At 38.4% G+C, this 18,947-nt stretch overlaps 1 protein-coding gene across 1 annotated transcript in view; it reads left to right on the top strand.

Moving 5' to 3' along the window:
* Positions 1 to 18,947, top strand: part of SH3PXD2B (SH3 and PX domains 2B) — a 127,286-nt gene that overhangs the window by 32,158 nt on the left and 76,181 nt on the right. The window lies entirely within an intron of this gene.

Raw genomic sequence — 18,947 nt, 5'->3', positions numbered from 1 at the left:
GTTTTCTTGCAGACATTTCATTATCCAAATAGGTAACATCTTCAGTGCACTAATAATATTACCCAGTTGGGTAATGAAATGTCTGCAAGAAAACAAGCAAGCTCAGAAAGTACCACACAGATGCCACTGTTTTGAAAGGGAAATGCTTTTGGCATCTGAATAGATTTATTTATTTACTTAATGAATTCGTAAGGCAGCACATCTCAACTCTGGCTCATGAATAATATCAAAATGAGGTAAAAACAATTCCAATTAGAAATACAAACATTAAAATACACAGTAGCTGAGGAAGGTATCAAATCAACATTCACTAACATAGCCAGGAGGCAACTTCCTCCACTTACTGAAGGCCCTTGGCCCGGTCATAGAATCAGATTTTGAGGGCCTTATAAAAGGTTTTTAGCATTTTGACCACTAATCTACTTGGCTGATATTGTAAAAAAAAATGCTTGGTATAAGAACTACTGTTTTAATTCTTTGTCAAATTGTACCACATAATTCCTATACTTTAAATTTTGATACCTTTTTTTTAAAAGGAGACTTTGAAATATTTGGACAGCAATCCTTAAGCAGCATAACCAAGATCTACTTGTTTTTTTTCCATTTTCCGAATTTTACCTACCAGAGCTTTGAAAAGTTCATAACATTTTAAAACAATGGCATATTTTTCTTAGAAACCTATGTCTATTTTCCTAGATGTTTTCTGCCTCCACACCAGCATTCCTCTCTGTTCAAATTAGATGGGTGATATGCTGAGTTAATTTGCTCCAGTCCTAGGGAAGTGAGTGAATATATTACAAGATGGTTCTGTGCAAAAGGACTATAAAAGCTTAACTATTATAATTCTCTAGTATCTTTAGCCAAGCTGCATTAAGAGTAGAATTGGTCCTACCATGATTTTTAAATAAGAATACCTTAAAGTGATCCTTTGCCTACTTACAAATTCTAATCTTTAAATTTACACTTGCTCACTTGTAAAAATGTTTATTATTCCAAACATTTTACTCTACATATTTCAAGCACTGCCATGTTTTGCTTGTTAATACTTAATATTGTTATGCCATCTGTCAGAAATGGTGTAGGGTCTCCTTCTTGGGTGGGAAGGGGTTGGACTAGATGACCTATAAGGTCCCTTCCAACTCTGTTATTCTGTAAGTCATTTCAAATAAACACAGCATTTTTAGCATCAAATTTCAATTGTAGAAGAAGAGAGGCTTGAACTGGAGGGTGAATTAAACATGTCATCAGTTTGGAGTCATTTTTTTGTAATATATTTTATTGATTTAAAAAAAACGTAAATCACTTAATAATTGGTGAACAGTGTGTTGTCTGGGTTACAATTGTAAAACAATCATTAACAATTGATTTCTATAATCCATATTCCACATGATAGTTTTAGTTGATTTCCTCTTTTCCCAAAATATCCTCTTTTGCAAACATTAAATTAATACAATTCTTATTGTTTTGATAGATAACAATATATATTTTTCCCAATATTCCTTAAAAATAATAATCATATCATCAGTTTGGAGTCATTGTGTTGCCACCAGAGACCCAAGTCCAGCTGCCCCATGAATTCCATTTACCCTTATCCAGTGCCAACTTAGCTTTGACCATTAGTTGACTAGGTTCTTGTGTATAGGTAGCAATAATAAACTCTTCTTACTCAAAATAAATGAATGCTCCTGGTTATTTGCTCCCCACAATAAATGTTGATTGTAGTGCAGGGGTCCCCAACCCCCAGTCCACGGACCGATACCGGGCTGCAGCATGCCAGCAACCAGTCTGCACAAACAAGCAAAGACCCATCTTTGGGATGCAAAGCAGCACACAAAACCATGCGCTCTCCGGTCCATGGAAAAACCTCTCTCCACGGAACCAGTCCCTGGTGCCTAAAAGGTTGGGGTCCTCTGTAGTAGTGTATCTAGCAGAATCTATGCCTCACTGATGAATGCTGTTTTTGTTGTTGTTAGTTGCGAAGTCGTGTCCGACCCATCGCGACCCTATGGACAATGTCCCTCCAGGCCTTCCTGTCCTCTACCATCTTCTGGAGTCCATTTAAGCTCACGCCTACTGCTTCAGTGACTCCATCGAGCCACCTCATTCTCTGTCGTCCCCTTCTTCTATTGCCCTCAATCTTTCCCAGCATTAGGCACTTCTCCAGTGAGTCCTTCCTTCTCATTAGGTGGCCAAAATATTTGAGTTTTAGCTTCAGGATCTGAATGCTGTTTTACTTACTTTCAAACTTAAAAGTATGGATTGATTATTTATTTATTTATTTATTTATTTATTTATTTATTTATTTATTTCCTGCCTTTATCGTTTTTATAAACAACTCAAGGCAGCGGACATATATAATATTCCTTCCAATTTTCATGAAGTCTTGTGCTTTTCTCTGAAGTACTGCAATCTAGTTAAAAACTAGCCTCTTGGTCTCGGTCCATGCAGGGAAGCCCTGCATTGGCAGCTAGCAGAAGATTCATTCCACCAGGCCCCAGAAATGGTTGGAAATGCGCCTTTATGTTAAAATCTCTGCTGCTTTTTATGCACTTCTCAGTTGAGTTGTACTTTTTGGAATTATCTGAGAAATTCCCCCATGTTGTGCCAATATCCAAAATAGAGAGAGCAGGTGGCACATAAGGGAAACCCATTAGAGATTTGAGACTCTGGAGCAGTGTTTGAAATCCAAGATCACGAATGTTATGTCACTATTTAAAAGCCTGAACAACATTATGAGGAGAAAAAAAGCCAGCTCTCTCCTCACCTTCCTGGACATCGATTCCCTTGTTTGTGCAGTATGTACGATAAGCAGACTGAAATCTACTTATTGCTGCTATCCTTTTCTTGGCAGTGCCATTAAATGTGCATTAAAGAGGCTACAGTATGAGTCTATATTTACATTATTAGGCATAGGAAATCTCAGATTCGAAATCCTGAGCAACTTGAATACGAAACACAGAGAGCCACAGAAGCAGAAATGTTATTAGAGAGGGAAATCAGTGTGGTAGCCTTGAAATAAATATGTGGGCATACCCTTAGCCACAACAGCAATGCCGAGGGACTTGAAGAGAGATTAGTGATTCCAGATTCAGGTAGGAATTGTATACTTCTACTCCTTAACTCCTTGTGTTTTAATGTTAGCATGTTAGCAAGAATACATTTGTCATTGATATCTACAATATCAAGCTTTTTTTTAAAATAAGGAATAGTTATCAAGTAATGCAATCCCCAAATGCAGGGGAGTCCTTATATAATTTTGATGCCAGCCAATCTTAGCTGAGCATGGGAAAATTGAGTTGGACTTGTTAGTGCATAGATGGAAGACCACCAGATAATCACAGGACTGAAATGCAGACTGGGAAGCAAACAGCAATCATCCAGGGGAACGCAATGTTAAATCCCTTCTGATTTTTTGCAATAAAAGTAACATGAATGTGTCCATGCATTCATTAGGAGCTTAATTCAGTTTGAGGGAAACTTTAGTTCTCTAAAAGAAAAAAAAAGAAGTTGCTTCTCTGTGTTGCTTTCTCCAGCTATAACTAGCTTACCTCTTTCAGCCTTGATGAATAAATCCCAAGTAAGGTGTTTGCTTCCTAATCCTCCAGATGTTGTGATAAAAAAGTCAGCACCACTAATTGGGTGTATACTGGAAAGAATACAATGTTGAAACATAGGCACTGCAAACTGGAAGATGAGATACCTTCAGAATTCCCAATTCTGTCTGTCTTCATTCAGTGAATAAAATGTACTTTTAGAGTAAATGATGAATCATTAGAGACCCATAATAAACAATGCTTGTCCATTCTTGGTTTCAAGTTGAAGTGAAAAGTTCAAATAGGAGCTAATGTCCCAACCACTGTACAACCACTTAATAAAAAATTGTGGCAGAAAAGCTGAACCAAGCCATTTTTGACAGAATCGGATCAAGGTTGAAGTCATGTTCTTAACATCTCATACTTAGGGAAAATAAGTTAGTACCCCATTATCTTGTATTATTGAAGATTTAGTCATTAATTTTAGGTATGCATTGACTGGAAATAATGCTTAAATTGTTATTAATCTTCAAGAAGCCTATATCTTATTTTATATGATCTGGTTTCAACCAAAGCTGCAGTTTACTATGAATACTGTTATGTTACACAAAACTTATTTTACCAAGCGGTAAGTCAAAGATTTGTTAACTTTCAGAAACAGTATTCAAAAAGAAATGATGCTTTTGATATTCCTTTGTTAGCTGAAGAGATCATTGGTATCTGCTTGTAAGAACTCTATCTATACTTTAGACATGTGTCTTTCTGGATGTATGCATGAGCATACGGGTGATGTGTCAAGACAAGATACAAATATTTTTGATTTCGTAGAATGCTAAAGTGCTGATTTATGTAGTTTAATCTGCTGCTTTGTATGTAAAAGCTTTCACACAGCCACAACATCTGACCCATTTTGAATAAATAGCATAAGCTACATTTTTCATTGTTTCAAGGGAATGCATATTGAAAAACTATTAAATTGGAGATGCCAAATCAGCAGTTTCATGTAAAAGAAGAAAAAATTCTGCATGGCTCTTAAGAGATGTCAAAAGACTTTTAAGTGAAAAATGCAAAGCTTTCAAAGAATTTATTAATGACTTGATACACTCAGCTCCATTCACTTTTGCTGATCTAAGTAAATCATTTTGATGATAAAATAGAAGCTCTGAGGTATATTGCTACCCCAAGAGCTTAGAAGAATAAAGAAAAGAGCATATGTCTTTTGTTAGTCAAGGCCATTTTTGGAAAACACATTAACTCCTTACAGATTATAATCTTTAACACAGCAGTGAAACATTCTTGCCAAACAATCTATACAGAATACAATACCAGACATGGCTCATGGTAGCAATAAGCTAACATACACCCAGAATGCATGTTATAAGGCAGGGTTTTTTCATTAGTTTCTTAGAAAAGTGTAGTACAGCAAAATAGTGCGAAGTTCCCCTGTTCCTAACAGACTTTTCAGGCAGTGCAATGCTATTATATGGCAAAAATGTGTGAAAGTGTTCTTATGAAATTTGTACAATTGCATTGCATTGCATTATATCAGTCTTACATAACCTGGTATCCTTTGGATGCTTTGAGGCTCTTACTCCCAGTACATTAACAACCAATTGAGGAAGGCCGTGTTAGATCAATCCCCATCATAAAGTACATGATGTCTTCATATTGCTTTTAATCTTCATTTGGTATGCATTGATCAATAGCCACATAAATATATTAGCTGAATATGAATATTTGTTTGAATGATGCTTAGAATATTTAAGAAATAATTAAATGCCATAATACTAGTACAACTAGTAACTGAGACCCAGTTTAATACAGTGGTTAAGGCATCAAACTAGAAACCAGGAGCCAGTGAATTCTAGTTGTGTCTTAGTCACAAAACCACCAACTACTTGGGCTAGTGCCTTTCTCTCACCCCTAGGAAGGAAGCAAAGGCAAACCACTTCTGAAAAACTGCAAGGACTAATTAAGTAGCAGTTACAGTTGTCACATATGGATTGTCACATGAGCCTTGGTGGAGCAGTGGGCTAATGCCTCCTTAAGTAACACCAGCTGCCTGCAATTAGTGCAGGTTCGAGTCCCACCAGGCTCAAGGTTGACTCAGCCTTCCATCCTTCCGAGGTAGGTAAAATGAGGACCCAGATTGTTGGGGGCAATTAAGCTGACTTTGTAATAATGCCGCTTGGGGTGTGTGTGAAAGCCCTAATAAGCAGGCATATACATAGAATGAAGGCTACTGCTAAGCTTGTAAGCCGCCCTGAGTCTTCGGAGAAGGGCGGGATATAAATGGAATTAAAATAAATAAAATAAAAAAATTGTTTTGAACTGGTAGCAAACTTGCTAGTTGATGCATTTGTGACTGTTAGGTAAATACTAGTACAGATAAAGAACCAAGAGGAGCGTGTAGTTGCAAATATTGTAAAAGTAAGTAGTGTTAAACTATTTACCGTTTTCCTGAATTTCAAATTAAGACATGGTCACAGAAACTAAACTGCACATAGTTTCTTTTGAGGAGGTATTTGGATAATGGGAAAGAATAGTCATGAGAATAAAATTTCCATTTTGGGTAATAGCTGTTTTAGTGACCTTTGAGTGATTCACTTGAGTCATTGGGATGTTTATTTCTATCACATTATCTTTGAGGAGTGCCCTGAGTTTATCTGGTGAAAATAGAGAGGTTTCATTTTTGAGTAAGGGGGAAAGAGTTCATTCCATAATGAACAGGAATTATCTTTTTTTTTGTCTGAAGATCTGGTAAGAAGCTTTTAAGAGCTGCCGTGTGACCAGAACTGACCTGAATCATACAATAATAACCAGCATATAATAATGTCTCCGGCTTAGGATATGGAGAATATATATCTGTCTGAGTAATTTCTGTCTGAAAACCTGGACTTTGGCGGCGATACAGGAGCAGTCTTTCACAGACCATTCTGTGTGGACTTTCATATATTTATGAGAACTTTTGCAGTGCTTTTTCTTCTGATTAATAAATTTGTTGATAAGGTTAAAGAACATGAATGTTTCTAGAATGAAATCAAAGCATTTTTTCTGCCTTGTTAAGAGTTAATTGAATTTTGTGCATTGATTCTAAATAAAAAATGAATTCCATATTTAAAAATATGTGAAATAATGCAAAGCATTTTAGGATATAAATATAAATATATGGAAAAGAAAGGAGAATTATAACCCCACACAGATAATCAATGGATGGAAGGCCACTAATAGAACCATCAGAAGTCATAGAAAGTTGGAGGAAACACTTCAAAGAGCTCCTCAATCCCTTAGGATAGGGTCCCCAACCCCTGGGCTTTGGACCCGTACTGGGCCGCACGAACAAGCAAAGCCCCATCTGCAAGATACAGGCAGCACACAAAACCACGCACCCTCCGGTCTGCAGAAAAATTTCTCTCCATGGAACTGGTCCATGATGTCCAAAAGATTAGGGACTTCTGCCCTAGAGTATTACAAAGAAGCAACATAACAGCACAAAACAAAAGTACTAGACCCAGAAATAATGCTTAATGAAGTAGCAAGAGTTGTTAAAAAGCTACCCAAATACAATAGGAATAGATGGGTTACCAACAGAAATAATTCAAGCAGCGGGGGAGAGCAGGATCAGATACCTACGTAGAATCTTTAACTCAGCATGGGCACATCTAACTGCATCTACTGCTTGGCAACAAGCAATAATACCACTATGGAAAAACAAAGGGAGCAAATGAGAGCGCATACAATACTGAGGCATCTTACTTTTGAACCATGTAGGGAAAATATATGCCAAGATGATAGAAATGAGATTAAGACTAATTATAGCACCACAACTAGCAGAAGAGCAGGCGGGTTTTAGAAGAAATAGGAGCTACACAGATGCAATTTTTGCATTTAAACAACTAATAGAAAAGAATATGGACACAATAAGAATTTCTTTCTTGTATTTGTAGACCAAGAAAAAGCATATGATAGAGTTGTTAGGAAATTATGGTAAACATTGACCCATATGGAGTAGGTGAACGTCTTACTAGAGTATGCAAAAGCTTATACAGTGTTTGCAGAAGTGTAGTTAGAAGAAATCAAGGAACATCAGAACCTTTCACAGTAACATCCGGAATAGAATAGGGATGTGTACTATCACCACTGTTGCTTATCACCTACATTGACAGCCTAAGCAAAGAAGCCAACCCCAAAATGGAAATATATCAACGAACTGCACGATCATTGCAGACGATCAGGCATTGAAAGCAAGTACAGCTATGAAACTGCTATAACATCTCATAGTCATAAACCAACAATGCAAGACAATATGAGAATCAGCAAAGAGAAAACAGAACTAATGGCAATCGAAGAAAAAAACATAACTTAAGGAGAGTAATAGAGGGAACAAGCATAAAACAAGTATCAACATTCAAATATCTAGGAACAATATTCATCAAAGAGGTCCTTGGTGGAGCAGTGGGTTAATGCCTCCTTAAGTAACACCAGCTGCCTGCAATTAATGCAGGTTCGCATCCCACCAGGCTCAAGGTTGACTCAGCCTTCCATCCTTCCGAGGTAGGTAAAATGAGGACCCAGATTGTTGGGGGCAATTAAGCTGACTTTGTAATAATGCCGCTTGGGTGTCTGTGTGAAAGCCCTAATAAGCAGGCATATACATAGAATGAAGGCTACTGCTAAGCTTGTAAGCCGCCCTGAGTTTTTGGAGAAGGGCGGGATATAAATGGAATTAAAATAAATAAAATAAAAAATAAAATGTATAAAGAGATTAACATAGTGATGCAGTAAGACAAACCAAGTATTGGGACAGCTAGCTCTACTCTTACAAAATAAAGCAGTACCAATCGGCACAAAGAAGCATATCCTACGAAGCATATTCATACCCACCCTATGTAACCAGTGCCAAACATGGATACTTACTATAGAACATAGACAAAAGTTAGTCATCATGGAAATGAGATGTTTGAAAAAAGCTGTTGGAATGACCAGAAGGGATAAAATCAGAAATGAGACTATCAAAGAAAGAATTGGCATAGAACCATTCATAAACTGTATACAAAAACAGCAAATAATCTGGTTGCTCACCTGGAGAGGATGTCTTGGGATTCCATTCCAGACAAGGCATAAACAAAAAGAGGAGAAGGCCAAAGAACACGAGGCAGACCCAGAAGAAGATGAACATCAAAGAAGAAGAAAACATCAAAGACACAGTATAATCTCAATTAATAATGGTTGAAACTGCCAGAAGTCCTTGGCCCCCAAAGCAGTAAAAGATGAAGTAAAGGGAGAAGAAGACTTTAGGATAGAGGCTTGATCCCACATTATATCACTCTTTCAAACCCAGCCTGTCGTGACACTGTGCATCTCACAACATCATTTGGCATGAGTTCCACACTAGGTTGAGAAATTGTTGCTGAGAGAGCACAGGGGGAGGCTCAGCTAATCTCAGCTAATCTCAATGTACACATGTTGTACTTTGACAATAAAGGTTTATTATTTTATTATTATATACATCTGTTCTATATTCTATATTACTGTAATTTCTATATTTTATCTTCATACATAAGGCCATTGGAGATCTGAAGAAATCAAAATCTTAATGATAAAGATGAACTGGGCAAAGAGATTCTGGTTTTGGTTAATTAGGAATGCAAAAATGTGATTAACATGGTTAATTCAATGTTTGAAGTAAAAAAGACAAAACTTTAGCTCAGTATTCATATGGCAAAGCCTGTCTACTCTAGGTGATGGGTCATGTTGAGCAACTGGAGACAGTGCAGGTTTTTCTTATTGGACACATTGCCAGTATAAGGAGATATCTAAAAAAAAACCCTAGAGAAACCAAGAAAGGCATCCCATGCATAATGACAGTAGAAAATATAGTAGGGAACATAAGGGGGAAAAACCCTGAGAAATGAATAATCAAAGATTGTATTAATATCTGATGCCAGTTCATTTTTAAAAAGTGTAGCTAAGTTCCAATTTTGTTTGAGTACGTGGGAGTGAGGATGCCTCTTACATATATTTATGTTGGCTTCCCTCTTTCTCAGGGTTTATAATTGATCACAGTTTTGGAAAATTAAGCTAATACAGTTGTTCATTGTGTACTTTGGATGCTGTTTTGCTTGAAAAATCTGTATACATCAAGGCTAGCCTGGTTTGGTGGCAGTTTTGTTTTATTGTTGGCAAACAAATGATCTGTGCCAAGGGACTATCTTGGGTTAACTGAGGCTCTTTAAGAAATATAGGGACACCCAATATACATGCTGCATCTGATTCATGCATTTATTTGAGCTAGTAGTTTGGGGCAAGTGAGGGGAAGCTAAATAAACATTTCAGACTAAGGAAAACATCATGATTTTTCCATCAGATGGGTTCCAGCAAGCGGCCTTTCCCATCTCTTGGATCATATTAACTCTTTTGCTGAAGTCAGTGCTGTTTCAGCTGAGGAGCTGAACTCACCAGAATTAGAAACCCAAGCTAGAGAAAGCACAGTGGTCAGTTAAACATCTGCACATTTATTGTAGTTCAATAACTAGCATTAGAACTAACCAAAGAAACATCCACATGCAATTTTTCTTTAACTCTTCAAGTAAATGTCTATGGAAATCTTTTTGTGACTCGTTGTTGGCAGCAGTGGTTATATTTACTATGGGGCTATGGGTACAGTAACCATATGTCACTTACCAGAGGATGACTCTTTATTTTTGAAAGCTGTCCTTTAGTTTTATTTGATTTAATTATTTATTTTGCTGATTTCGCTCTTGAATTTTCCCTTGTAATGCAAAATTATGAACTTAAAGATTTTGTTTAACCCTAATGAACCTCTTTCACATTTGCCCCAGTAAATGTTCATCCTTTACAGGTAATTCTCACTTTACAACCATCAGTGATTATTCAAGCCCTGATGGACCCCCGTGTCATGTGGCTGCCATTTTGAGTGCTTGACATGTGACTCACATTTATATGGCTATTTGCAGCACCCCATGATCACACAATCATAATTTATAACCTATTTATTGAAAACCAGTATTTATTCTGGTTTTCAACAAAATTACTCCACAGCAAACAATGGTTTCACTTGCTGACCGTCGCATTTACCTGTATGCTCACTACATTTGCTTAATAGCCACTACAAAAAAATGTCATAAAATGGAGCCGGTCATATGATTGAATTGAATTTGAATTAAATTGCATTTATTAAATTTATATGCCGCCCTTCTCCCTAAGGACTCAGGGTGGCTCACAATAAAAAGTTAAAAAACATAAAATACAAAATTTTAAAAAATAATTAAACCATAAATGTAATAAATACATAACAATTAACCCAATAAAACCAAATTTAAAACTATAATCAGTCCAGGCCCAATTGTTGGAACATCCATGTCTTCAGGTCACGGCGGAAGGACCGAAGGTCAGGGCCCATCCGCAGCTCGGAGGCAACTCATTCCAGAGGGTCGGCGCGCCCACAGAGAAGGCTCTCCTCCTGGGGGTCGCCAGCCGGCATTGCTGAGCCGACGGAACCCTGAGGAGGCCGACTTTGTGGGAGCGAACCGGGCGATGGAGGTTGACAATGGCAGCAGGTGGTCTCGCAAGTACCCCGGGCCTAAGCCATGTAGGGCTTTAAAGATAATTACCAGCACCTTGAATCGCACCCGGAGGGCAACTGGAAGCCAATGCAGTTCGCGCAGGAGTGGTGTAACATGGGAGTATCGAGAAACTCCCATAAGCACCCGCACGGCCGCATTCTGCACCAGACTTTTTCCAAGAAAATATGATCATTGTAGGTATGGGTAGCCATTTTGATGGCTGATTCCATTGCTCATAAAAGACGACTACATTCTGCGTGATAAATGCAGCAAGCAGTGGTCCCACTAAAGTGTGTACACAGTAGCCATCACATGCATGGGCACAAACTGCATCTCATGCTCAGTGTCAAACATGACACTGTTATGTCAAAGTATGTTTTTGCAAAAAGGTAGGCAAATAGAGAAAATAAACAAAGGTAAGGAAAGGAAAAGGAAAACCAGGAAAGACTTCTCTGTTGAGAACTAGGCTGTTGCTGCAGACTGTCATGGCAGACAGAGAGGTCTGAGGAGCAGTGGGAAACAAACTGGGAAAGCAAAGCAGAGAGAGAGAGAGGGGGGGGTAACTTCTCATTTCATGTTTTTGTATACTTACGGGAGCTTATAACTGCATAATATGTTCTGCACTTTTTTTAAAAAAAATGCTGTCTCCATCTGCTGTGCAGAAGGCCTCATAACTGGTGCATCTGCTTCCCTGGCTTAGAGGAAATTATAGGAGCAAAAGTAACAAAAGTCCTGGGTGATACATACCAAACCCCCGGGAGCCTTCAAACACCTTGGGGAAACCCCGACCCGGCAGCCGTTGACAGTTGACAGCTGTCAAAAGGCTGCCGGAAGAAATAACGCATGCGCGCAATCCCGCAGGCAGCCATTGACAGTGACAGCTGTCAAAAGAACTGCCGAGAGCAAACACGCACGCGCCAAGACCGATCCAGCTGACAGCCGCCGGAGCTGTCAGCACGGCGGTCCCCAATCAGGTCCTCCAGCTGAGCCGGCCGCTCAGCTGAGAGGATTCCCCTAGCAGCCAAATACACAGCCCCAGAGCTGTCAGACTGCCGCAAGACTATTGGTTGCTGCCCTAGCGGCGGGAAAGCACGGTTCACTGATTGGTTGAAATGTTTTGACAGTTCTCTATAAAAGCCGGTTTTTGTTGCCTGTCAGCTGTCCGGAGCTGAACTAAATAAACGTCTGAACTTGCCTACGGTCTCCCTCTCGTCCTTCGTGAGACAATTCACTGGATCTCGGTTTGTCTGGGGCCTGTGCAGAGGGTCTTTGGAAACGAAGCCTCGCAGCGATTGGGTGGAGTGGGAATCATTCCCTTTACTTTTGGACCGGCTCTAAAATGGGCTGGAAGGAGCGTCTCAAGGACTCCAATCTGGCTTTGCAGCAAGCAAGGCCGCAGGGGTGTCAAATTACCGGCCCACGGGCTGTACGCATCATCTGAAAGCCAAACCCACCCCATTGCCAGCAATGGCAAAACTATCCCGATTACGTTGTGTGACGTCATGTGACATCGTTAGTTTGACATGTCTGATCAAGGGAATTGGAGGCATGTGAATGCACGCTAGCCTGGTGTCTCAAAGAACCAGCCATTTTTTTCCCTCTGTGCTGGATTTTCACTGCCATAATGTTTAACTTTCTTTAAAGTTTGCCTGTTCTGCTTCAAGTAAACTTTAAATTGGGTCCAGTCATAGCATGCCCCGACTTATGACCACAATGACTTACATCCACAATTCCAGTTTTAATTGTGGTTGTAAGTCGAGGACTACCTGTATGATATTTTTGGTTAAGAAATGAGAATACAAATAATTAAAACAGGTTTGAAGGGAGAGAATGGGTCAGGAAGAAATGGCCTATTGTAACAGGGGTTAAATTGTCATTTAAAATGGACCGAAGGCACCAGGTTGGAGAAAATGTTGTTAAACCATACTTGTGAGATTATTCCTAGGACCTTTCAATACTTGGTTTCGTGCATCCATGACTAGTTGAAGATTTTTAACAGAGCAGCCAGAAAGTGATAAAAAAATGTGCTGCCACATATTAGTGCGACTTACTGCTTACTTCTTTAAATGCAAAGATAACAGTTCAGCTTTGTGGTTTAAACTGAAAGGACAGTGTTTAGGTTTTGAAGTTCAATTTTGTATTATTCATTGCTGGCGTATATTTCAGGGATAGACAGTTGGCTTGATGAGCTAGGAATTTTTTTTAGTCCACCTTGAACAAAGTTTTGCTTATGGCTGTTCTGACCACCCACCGAGGTCTGTAGGAGGAAGATGAAAAAAAAAAGCAATACTTCTGAAAAAGAACTCTTCATTGCTAATAAGAAAAAAGGGTGGAGAGAGTAGCCAGTTGCAATTATATTTTATAATGACATTCTTCATTTTCTCTCTCTATGATGGTTTTATTGGCAAACTCAAGTCAGTCTTGAGCTAGATATTAAACACAGGTTTTGACCAAAGTCCACTTTCAAAGCAAGGGGCTTTTATTATAAAGACCTTGTTGCACACATGCCACACATTATATGCTTGTGCTTACCACACAAGTGGTAGAGTTTATTTTATGTGTGGAGAAAATAGGCAGGAGAAACTTTCCTGAAAAATAAATACTCTAGAATTGTAATCTAAAATAAAAAGGCACTATTATATTGTGTAGGAGAATACTTTGAGGCAAAAAGGTTATAGGAAGCACTAATGAAATGTGAGTAATCTAATTTTATATACAACTGTAGTCCAGTCTTTCTGTCATGTCTACAATATAGTCTCAGGCTGATCCAAACATAGTCAAAATCTGCAGGTAATGTTTGTCATTACTCTACATTCAAAGTGAGACCAGTTTTTCCTTCACCCCTCCCTACCCAATAATATACCTTAACTTCAGGAATGGGCAATGTTTGATTAGCTTGAGTGATGTTAATATGTAATCTGCTTCTCATGGTGGCCCATGTTGCTTAAAGTTGCTGATCATCATGGTTCCTATTCTTTCCTTTATATGTGATATGTAATAAGAGGATCTCCTGAACTATTGGTTTGTCACACACTGGGGAAATCAGGAGATTCAGGCAGTTCCAATGAGTATGACGATCTGTTGCAAACTTAAGCTCTCTACAATAATATGAACTACTAATGGTTAAGGGAAATTAGCGGGAGTTAAGAAAGGTATTCAAGATGGGCTGGGCTTAGATCTCTTGTGGGCACGCAGGGACTCATGACTGATGACGCGTTTGACCCCCTCCCTTGGGCTCAGCCTGGTTATCCCATGCATCTTCCTGGAAATAACTTATTTGAGCAACTGGCAGAGTATCAAGATTAAACTTGATGATGCTGAGTTGATGCCTTGGACACTTTTTGGAATGTAGGAATGGTGCAAGCCATTTGATTTGAGAACATTACACCAGTGTTTTATCATCTATTGCCAGCATAGTTCAAATTGCTGTTGAAATCCTAACTCACATGTTTCTCCATATGCCAAGGTTTTCCTTACAGGCCCCTAACCAAGAATCCTCTGAACTAAGAGATAAGCAGGACATTGGATGGAAAGTGAGTTTTCAGTACTCTTGCCCTGGTTATAGAATTTATTTTCTAGAGAAAGTTCCCTTGCTCCTACGTAAAGGCCTGTATATTTTCATAGATCTTTTAGGAACTGTTTTTTTATGTCATTTGAGGTGCTGGTCTATCAAGATTTCCATTACAATAACTTACTGCTTTTTGAATAAGGCTGCCATTGTGATGTTTGAGTTGTTTTGTACTGTAATCTTAGGTTTGTTAAAATTGCTATTATATTTATATGGTATATTATTATATTTGAATATTTAAAAGGCCAGAGGGTTATTACTTAACCATGATCTGAAAATACACTACTTAATTAACTTGATAATTCTGAAATTCTGAGTCAAAGTTGTTTTGGAAAACATACACTTTAGATTTTGATTAGCTTAACTATCTGAGAAGTTCAGGCTGATGCAAATTTTCAACAGTTGATTAGAGTAGGATTGTGAAAGGAAGTGGATGAGACTGAAACTTATTTCTAGTCTGTATTTCATTGCTAAATGCCTCTTTCATGAATAATTTCCCGATGCTGGGATGCTTTGATGCATTATTCATGGTATATTGATTATTTATCCTATGTGCAGTGTCTTTAATACTCTTGTTACAGGCCTGCTTTGCATTTGATTTTTGTTCCTGCTGCCTTAGCCTTATATGCTATGCTTAATTGCATTTGGAATGTATAATGCAACACAGATTAAATGCAGGTTAAGTGAAATATAGATCAATACTTACTGAAAAAGTGAACTACTGTCCCTAAGGCTCATTTTCTGAGATCAAGTATTAAATCTATTTTTTGAGGCAGAAGCCCTAGTGGCTTTTAAAGAACGCAGTGTGCATGTCAGGAATAATCAACATGAGTTTACTGAAACTCATCAACGTTCATTTTCTGCAAACACTGCTGGGGAAATTTTATATAAAGGAGGGGGGAAAAACTTGGCTAAAACTAAAACCTTTGTAATGGCATCTTTCTCTCTTCAGACTGTTGACATCTTTTCTTGTTTGGACCACTTCCATGCTCATTTTAATCCCTTCTCTGTTTTTGTATGAAGTGAGAGAAAGTGACATGGATTTGAGATACTGGGACAAGGCAGGAAATAATAGCAGTATCTGTACTCTGTAAAGGATTTGAAACTACCTAAAAATTTGTGTGAAGTGGGAGAGAGAGAAAAACACCCCCTGTCATTTTCTGTTTAATTAGGTACTGTAGGGTAACTATTTGCCCCCAAAATAATCTTGTAATTTTTATTAATTTGATCAAGCTAGATTTACTAAATATGGACAAACAGCAGAAATTATTGAAGAATTGTACTTTTTTAATGGGGAAAGCTGTAAAAATTCACTGATTAGCCCTAAATTAAAGTTGTTGCCCAACTCCAGTGATCCTGTCTGTTTAAACTGGTAGACAAGTATAAATGATAGAAGAATATAGCAACCTCTTTCAGTACATCAAGAGTAAACCTGTTACGTTCATTTGAATACATTCCTATAATTCAGAATATTTTTCAGTAAGTAGAGATAGATACTAAGCAGAATTGTAAAGCTACTTAACAAAACTGTCATATTATGGAGCCCCTAGCTTAAAAAAAACTAGAAATCAATATCAAAGGCTTGAATATTGATGTATGTGTGAAATAGTAGAACATGGGGGGGCAGGGATTTAAGGAATTGGTTCTTTAAAAAAATGTGTGTCCAGTACCATAAATAAAATGTTAAAAAATTAAGCCAGTGGAAATAGCCACTTTTTATAGCTTATAAACAAATCACAAAAGCCTAGTTCTAATTTTGATTTGTTTATTTAATTATTTTATTTATCAAATTTATATAGCCACAAAATGACTCTGGGCAATAAACAACAATAAATACATAAAAACAATTATATTAAGAATATAATCACAGAGGGAACCATCTATTGAAATCCAGGGCAGGATAGGGACCTATTAGTTGAAAATAAAAGAAGATTCAGCCTGAATAGTATGAGGAATTTCCTGATTGATTCTCTCAGCAATGGGCTGATCAGAATAGCATGTAAGGTATTTTCTGATTCATATATTCCATGATTGAAGATCTTTCATCTCCTCACTGAATTTACACTGCAAATAAAACATGTATAGAAATAGTCAAAATAGCACAGTTACAATTTAGTTATGAATTCTTTTAATGGTGCTGGTAATGGGACTTTTCTCCTCCTACCTTAACAGTATTTTTTATACTCGGTGGCTCAGTGGGTTAGGACACTGAGCTTGTCGATCAGAAGGTCGGTAGTTTGGCGGGTCGAATCCCAAGTGCTGCGTAACAGAGTGAGCGCCTGTTACTCATCCCAGCTTCTGCCAACCTAGCAGTTCGAAAGCACATAAAAATGCAAGTAGAAAAATAGGGACCACTACGGTGGGAAGGTAACAGCGTTCCATGCGCCTTTGGCGTCTAGTCATGCCGGCCACATGACCACAGAGGCATCCTCGGACAAGCGCTGGCTCTTTGGCTTTGAAACGGAGATGAGCACCGGCCCCTAGATTTGGAAACAACTAGCACGCATGTGCGGGGGAACCTTTACCTTTTAACAATGAAAGGGAATCTTTCTCAACCTCCCTTTAAATCACAAAGGCTCCTTGGCCAGTAACTGAGATTTCATGGATAGTCATATTCAGCTTGGTGCACTTTAGGTGAAGCAGAATATGTACAGTGTGGTTGCTGAGGATTAGGGAAGAACTATAGTGTCACACTTTGGATTTACTTTGAACAGTGTTCCTACTGTGACATGTTCTTTTGAAATGATAAATCAGTGGAGGAATACTTGCCAGTTGAGAAGAAGCAAAAAGAAGAGCAAAGTCAGCAATAATCTGTAAAATCTCAGCTGTCCAAAGTGCGTATGAGTTCCTATAACCGTCAGTTTTAAGAAGGATGACCTCCCCAAAACTACTTAGAACTTTAAAGTTAGTTTTGCTGGAGTCTCTTTCTGAACTGATTCCTTCGTTGTCTTTGTTCATCAGAATATCTGCATCTTGGCTTTACAACGTATGTAAAACATGTGGCCTAGTGGTTATGCAGTATTGCTGGCAGACTCTGCCCACAGCCAGGAGTTTGATCCTCACAGGATCGAGGTTGATTCAACCTTCCATCCTTCCGGGGTTGGTAAAATGAGGACCCCCAGATTGCTGGGGGCAATATGCTGATGCTGTAAACTGACCAGAGAGTGCTTTAAAGCAGAGGTCCCCAACCTTTTGGGCACTAGGGACAATGGAGAGAGGTTACATGGAGAGAGGTTTTTCCATGGACCGGAGGGGGTGTTTTCTGTGCTGTCTGTATCTCACTGATGGGGCTTGGCTTGTTTTTGCAGGCAGGTTGCTGGTATGCTGCAGCCCATGGACCGGGGGTTGGGGACCCCTGCTATAAAGCACTATGAAGGGGTATTTAAGTCTAAGTGCTATTGCTATGGGAGCTTCTGTAGAAATGGCCCATACCATGACACTCTTTTGAAAGGCCCTGAAGACATGCTTTTACCAGCAGGCCTGGGACCCCAGGGTAATATGGAATCTATCAAGTAGTTGGTTTGATTCTTATTGTCAGAGAAGCAGGGGTTTCTTGGGTTTTGTACTGTATTTCTGTAAGTTGCCCAGAGTCACCATGAGTGAGTTGGGAGGTCATATAATTTTTTTTAATAAATAAATAATAAAATGGATTATGTGTGTATTGTGTGCTAAACTCGGAACAAAGAACATGCTGGAATGACATGTAAAGGCAGGTTTAGCCTTAACATATCAGACACAAAACGTTTCCAGGTAATAAAGCAATTACTGCATTTTGTCAGCCTCATTTTATTTCACTGAAATCACTGACCAGCATGTTCTCTTTTTTATTTTTTGCTAGTACCAACAGTAAAAGACTTCTGACATCTCCTGCAGTTTGACTCTTTTGTTGGAACAAAAAAAACCTAAATGAGAACAGCACAGAAGGCTCAGCACTTTTAAAAAATGTGATCTTCAAAACCAAGCTGTATCTTTACCTCTGCTGAGGATTGTAACAGTTTTCAAACTGATTTACTTCTCTTTTGTTTGATTTAATTGGGCAGGAATAAGAGTTGCAGTAAACACAGTGGTAGCAATTGTGGTGGCTTTAATGTTGGGCTTTGCATCTCTGGAGACAGCTTTCACATTGTTTGGTTTTTCTGCTGTTTCCAGCTGCAGCTCTCTTACATTTTTTTTTACAACTAAGTTAAAACAATGTACAGTTATAGTATGTAGAGAGTTTTCAGCCACTTCACAGGAAATTCCTTTCTGTATTTATGCTTT

Source organism: Vipera ursinii, assembly GCF_947247035.1.
Source record: "Vipera ursinii genome assembly, chromosome: 2".
NCBI classification, from domain to species: domain Eukaryota; kingdom Metazoa; phylum Chordata; class Lepidosauria; order Squamata; family Viperidae; genus Vipera; species Vipera ursinii.
This window is presented reverse-complemented; position numbering and strand designations above follow the sequence as displayed.